Source organism: Peromyscus maniculatus, chromosome 4, assembly GCF_049852395.1.
Source record: "Peromyscus maniculatus bairdii isolate BWxNUB_F1_BW_parent chromosome 4, HU_Pman_BW_mat_3.1, whole genome shotgun sequence".
Classification (NCBI taxonomy): domain Eukaryota; kingdom Metazoa; phylum Chordata; class Mammalia; order Rodentia; family Cricetidae; genus Peromyscus; species Peromyscus maniculatus.
In genome coordinates this window covers 150,088,738-150,094,737 of record NC_134855.1, presented here as the reverse complement: position 1 = coordinate 150,094,737, position 6,000 = coordinate 150,088,738, and positions in this window count along the sequence as shown.

Genomic DNA, 6,000 nt, shown 5'->3' with positions numbered 1-6,000 from the left:
ACTCCAGAAGCAGAGGCAGGAGAATCCCTGAATTCGATGCCAGTCTGGTCTACAAAGTGAGTTCTGGGCAGCCAGGACTACACAGAGAGACCCTGTCTCAAATATATATATATACATAAATAAACAATGTTAGGAATACAGCTTAGTTAGGAGAGTACTTCCTCAGCATGTGAGAAAACCTGGGCTCCACTGCCTAGCATAACATAAACCCCCAACGATGGTGCACCTGTGTTCTAAGAAGGGAAGACAGAAGGATCAGGAGTTCAAAGCCTGTCTCAGCTACAAAGCAAATTATAGGTGGCAGCCTGTGCTTTCACAGCAGTTCATCTAAAAAAATAAGTAAATATAAATAATTATTTAAAATTAAGTATCCCCAAACACTCTTCCCTTTAAAAAAAAAAAAAAGACAGGATAAAGCTGTTTCAAGCTAAAAACCACCTTTCTCACATTTATTCCTGACACAAATATTTGTTGACCATCCTTTGGTCAAGATGTGCTAGCCTGAGCTCACACAGTAGTGAGAAACAGATCAAGAAGATGGTACTCCCTAGCCAAACACTCTGTAACCCATCTCTGGACAAATCCTGCAGGGCTGAGGCTGTATGTAAGGCTTCCTGAGAACACAGGCCAGCCTATGTGGGGGCCACGCCCATTTACAGTTCTACATGAAACTTGGAGGCTGGCCAGGAGTATGGCCAAATAGTTACTGCACCAGAGTTAGTTAATCACAGGCCCCGGGGAGATAGCGATAAGCCCCTCCACGGTGGACCAGCAGGCTAAGGAGGGGTTTTGAGCTCCTGCCTTAGCGGAACACCTCACCCACCCTCAGCCACCCCCACTCTGCCAAAACACCCAGTCCTAAGCAAATCTGGTACAGCCTTTCCAGGTTTGGGCTACTGTCTGCTTTTGGCATAGGTAGGAAAGAAAGAGAGGGAGAGAAAAAAAAAAATGGTGTAAGCAGGTTTCGAAAGCTTGATGATTTCATGAGCGACTCAGTGTTTCCCTTCAGAAAAGCGCTGTAATTGGGGCTGGAGAAGACCTGGCTTTGAGAAGCTTTTTAAATATCCAGGAGCTTCTGGAGCAGCCAGGCATCCCCGGCTGCATGTTTACATCCTGCAGAGGGAGTTCATTCACCTGATAACGCGGGCTCGTTGAAAAATAAACTGTCACATACTCTCCTTCAGACTTCCTGCTCCCTCTGACAAGCGCCTTGACGTTGTCCTCCTTTTTCTTTTCTGTTATTTCATGTATTTATTATTTTTCTGTTTTCTTGTCAAAAATTTATTCACTGATTTGTCTTTTTAATTGGCATATGTTAATTATTTATAAGAACGAGTTGCATTAGGACCTTTTCAGACACGAATGTAATGAATGCATTTGGTCCTGGTCACTCACTCCTCCCATCTCCGCCCCTCCCCCACCCCACCCCCTCACCTTCCAAACAGTCCCCCTTTTACTTTTAAAGGTCCATTCTGTTTTGTTTATTACCCAATAGGTTTAATTAGGGTTGTTTGCAGGAGTTTGGGCGAGGGGTGTTTTTCCATCTTCAACTATTCAGCATAGAAAAGTATACTTTTTCCCCAAAAAAACTCGAGTTTTTAACCCCCAAAGAAGAATAGCTGTATTTATGGGAATGGCACACTGTATGCTTCTTTAAACATATAAACTACATGAATAAAACTATTTCAAATGTTACCTTTAAGTCATGTGTCCACATTACCATTTTATATTTTTAAATTTAATGAATCTATTCTTGTGGCAAACAAGGCCAGCACTCTGCTGCTGAGGCACATCCCCCTCCAATCCTCACTTCAATTTTAAAACCTCCTTAAATATCCCCGAACCAATAAGAACTAAATGTCATGACACTGGAAAATGAAAATGCCACAAGGAAACCCATTACTTTCTTTGCTAATCTAGAAAGATTCGTTTTTAAAATGCAAAAATAAAGAAAAATTTAAAAATTCCTTTCTCTTTTGTGTCCCTCCATATAAACAGTCTTACGCTGACACAGAGGACGCCCATTTCCCCTTTGGTGTGGTTGAAAGCAGCCTCGAAGTGATAAATCCAGAGCCATCCTCAGTGACTCAGACATGGAATATTGGTAATGTTATAGGCATGCAAATAAAAATTAGTCTGGTCGCAGGAAGACTCTGTAACTCAGCAAATAAGGTTGAGGACGTCTCTGAGGTTACCCGGAATCTATTTGCATACGGGCTTATCTTGTTTTTAAGGCAGAAGAGGGGTGGAGAGAGGAGGAGGAAGAAGGAAAAAAAAAATCCCAATTTCTACCACATGTTCTCAAAATACAGTCGCCTAAGACGACGGTCACAGGCCCTAAGTGCTGAGTGTGGAGAATCCAAAACACACCAGAAACAGTCTCCAGTGTGACCGGCAAGCATGCCGCTGGCCTCGGGTCATCTTACTGAGAAAATTGCACAACCCCACTTTTGTCCCTAGGGACTGCCGGGTTAAGTCGGGACTGGTTCGGTTTCCACTCGTGAGCTTTGCCTCTGCGTGGAGCCAAGGTCGAAGAGGGTCGTAGCATCTTTCTGCAATTCAGACGCGTGCAGGCGGATGGACACCCGGAAGGGAGGACTCTCGGGAGCCCGCCCCTGTGCGTTTCCCTTTTCACCCACGGCTCCTTTAATCCCGGCAAGGGAAACCGGAATCGCTGGTAGTATGAGAAAAGAAAAAAAACCAAACCAAAACAAAAAAACAAACAAAGCCACAAAAAACATGAAATTGTCGTGTGTGCGTTAGAAATAGTTCAAGGACACACCAGGGTAAGCAAGGGCCATACTTATTCAGGAAGAGAATACATTTAATTTAAACAGCATTTTAAGTTATTCCTATTTATTTATTATTTATTTGTTTGTTTTTACAAAGTGACAAACTGTATTCAAAGCAGAGGCACACACCAGCCTGGTCTACAAATTGAATTATGTAGCAGCCAGGGCTACATAGTGAGACCCTGTCTCAAAAACAAAATAGAAATGAAAGAAAGAAAAAACCTTACCCAAAAGCAAAGCTACAGTACAGATCGGTTATCCGGACTTAGACCCAGCAAGGACTGGCTGGTCTTAGGGCTCAGTGCTCAGGGGGCTTCTCAGGAAGGCAAATGAAGTGCACCCTGGCATCCACATAGCGGAGGGAAAGGGAAGACCTCTGACCCCCAGAGGCTGTGGCACCAGCACCTCCCGCTAAGGGCTTATTTATATTTTAACTTTTGCTGTGTTAGGAATTGAACCTGGGGCCTCATGCAGAGGAGGCTTTGAACTTCTCACTCTCCTGTCTCACCTTCAGAGTGGTAGGATTACAGACTTTCACCACCATACCTGTGTTTTGTTTGTTTGTTTTGTTTATGAGCTTAGGGAGGTCAGGAAGTATGAGAATGGATTGTTTATAGACAGTCTACCGAGTGCTAGGAACATCTCTGATCAGCTTGATAATTCATTTCCACTGTCAAAGCAGTTTTCAATTCTGTGCCTGTGTGTGCTTTAAAACATTCTAAAATAAGTGGGGAGAAAAGACATTTTAATTGCTCTCAAATGTTCCAATAAAGTCAGACCCAGATACTGTTGCTCAGCACTTCCTTGCCAGATTATGACAGGTTTGTTTGCCAAATCTCCCTAAGCTTTCTCCTCCTTTTTCTAATCTTAGGAAGTGTCGAAGATATTAAGTGCTGCTGGCTGGTCAGAAATGTAAATGTTTGCAGAAGACTTAAACCTTCAGATGTCCTGGGAAAGATGCAAAGAACAGATCACTATTCTGAAAACCACCTAAAATTTAAGGAACAGAAAAAAAAAAATCATAGGTTCCCCCCCAAAGATAGAGTGCATATAAACTCCGTGTTCTTGTTCAAATAATTTGTTTATCTTCATAGTTCCTATTGACAGCCTCGCAAATAACTGCCAGTCTGTGACTAAGGAAATAACCCCAACCAATGAAGATTGGTGAAGAAATATCAGCACAGCCAGGAGGCCGGAGGTTGCTATCTAACACTCCCGACAACATCTGCAGTTTCTGCTGCCCGGCGAAGGATCAGGGCTTGAGCCCAAAGCGTGGCGGAGCTGCTGAGAGCCTCAGTGAAGGACTGCAAATGAGCACCCTTCCCACCGGATTCTAGATGAACAGAACGGAAGCTACCAGCAGTGGTAGGTGTTCTTGTGTCCGAGACAGTACAGCTTAGAACTAATTACTTAATTTGGGCGACAAGATCTCAAGTAGCCCAGGCTGGCTTCAAATACTCTATAAAGCAGAGAGTGACCTTGAACTTCTAAATCTCTGGCTTTCAAATCCCTAGCACTGGGATTCAAGGCTTGGATTATTAACAGGCCCCATTTATGTGGTTGGTGCTAAGGGTAGAACCCAGGGCTTTGTGCATGGTAAGCAATAATTCCCCAGCCCCAGACTGCATATTATTATTTATTATTATTGTTTTGCATCGCTTTAGATGGAACCCAGGGATATGAAAGTCTCAAAGCTCTGATTCATAACTGCTATGCTGGCACACACCTTTAATCCCAGCACTCAGGAGGCAGAGGAAGGTGGATCTCTGTGAGTTCGAGGCCAGCCTGGTCTACAAAGCGAGTTCCAGGAAAGGTGCAAAGCTACACAGAGAAACCCTGTCTCGAAAAACCAAAAACAACAAAAAAAAAAACCAAAACAAAACAAAAAAGCTTTGACTGTTTATTATAGGACAGGTCTAAATTTTAGTGCCTCCCTGATGGTTGACATATTCTACCAAGCTTGGAAGTGAAGAGAGCTGTGGAAGTTTTTTAGTAGTTAAGAAAACATAAAGAATAGGGTAAAAATTGCTTTCTGGCTCTTCTCTCTTAAGGAGTCTGTACCCACACTTCTGAGCCACCCCTTTTCTCCTAACCCTCATCCTTAGGTTTACATTAAAATAATTCTAATAAAATCCCTAACTACTTCATTAAAAAAAAAATGAAATGCTTTCTAATCCACAGGGTGGAAGGAGCCTAGTTCTGAGAGTTAAACTAGCCCCTATCATGTTGGTGTTTCTCTGTAGCTCCGGCCCCTCGCTGGGCAGACCAGGCCAGCCTTGAACTCAGAGATCTGCCTGCCTCTACCTCCCAAATGCTGGGATGACAGGCTGTGCCACCACCAACACAGTCTTCTTGCTGTTGCTGTTGTTGTTTTAGATGAGCAAAACTTCTGTTAGATGCAAGTATTATCCCCCGAATATTGATTAGATCAGTTCCACTTCAAGCTGGATTTCTTTGACCTTGAAAGATTTCACTTCTTTGGTTAAGGATTCTGTCCAACAATGTGCTGTATTTTCCAGTGTTTTTATTTTGTTTTTGGTATTTGAACTCAAGGCCCTTCCTGTGTCCTACAGGTACTCTGCCCTTTGCCACCCTCCCAGGACCTGTAGTATATTAAATATGTAAGGTCTATGCAAGGAGTCTGCTTACAAAAATTAATAAGTGATGTAAAAACCCAAGTCTGTGACTTAATGCTTCTACAAAGGTGATAGCTTAGTGGTGGGATGCTTCTTGAGCCTGTCGGAGGGCTGGGATACAGGCATAAACCGCCATGTTTGGCCTGTGATAGTGTCTTATAAGGGAAACTGAGTTAGGGCATGTGACAAACCATGGGTTTTTCACGATCACCTAATATCAAAATTCCAGGATCTGCCGGGCAGTGGTGGTGCACGCCTTTAATCCCAGCACTCAGGAAGCAAAGGCAGGCAGATCTCTGGGAGTTCGAGGCCAGCCTGGTCTCCAAAGCAAGTTCCAGGAAAGGCATAAAGCAACACAGAGAAACCCTGTCTCAAAAAACAAAAAACAAACAAACAAAATTCCAGAATCCATCCATCCATCCATCCATCCATTTATTCATCTATATACCTATTTATTTATTTTGGTGCTGGAGGTTGAACCAGGACCTTGGACGTTCTAAACTGACATTCAGCTACTAACTTACTTCCTAATTCAAGGCCTATTCGACCCACCGAGGTCATTGGCTCTACAC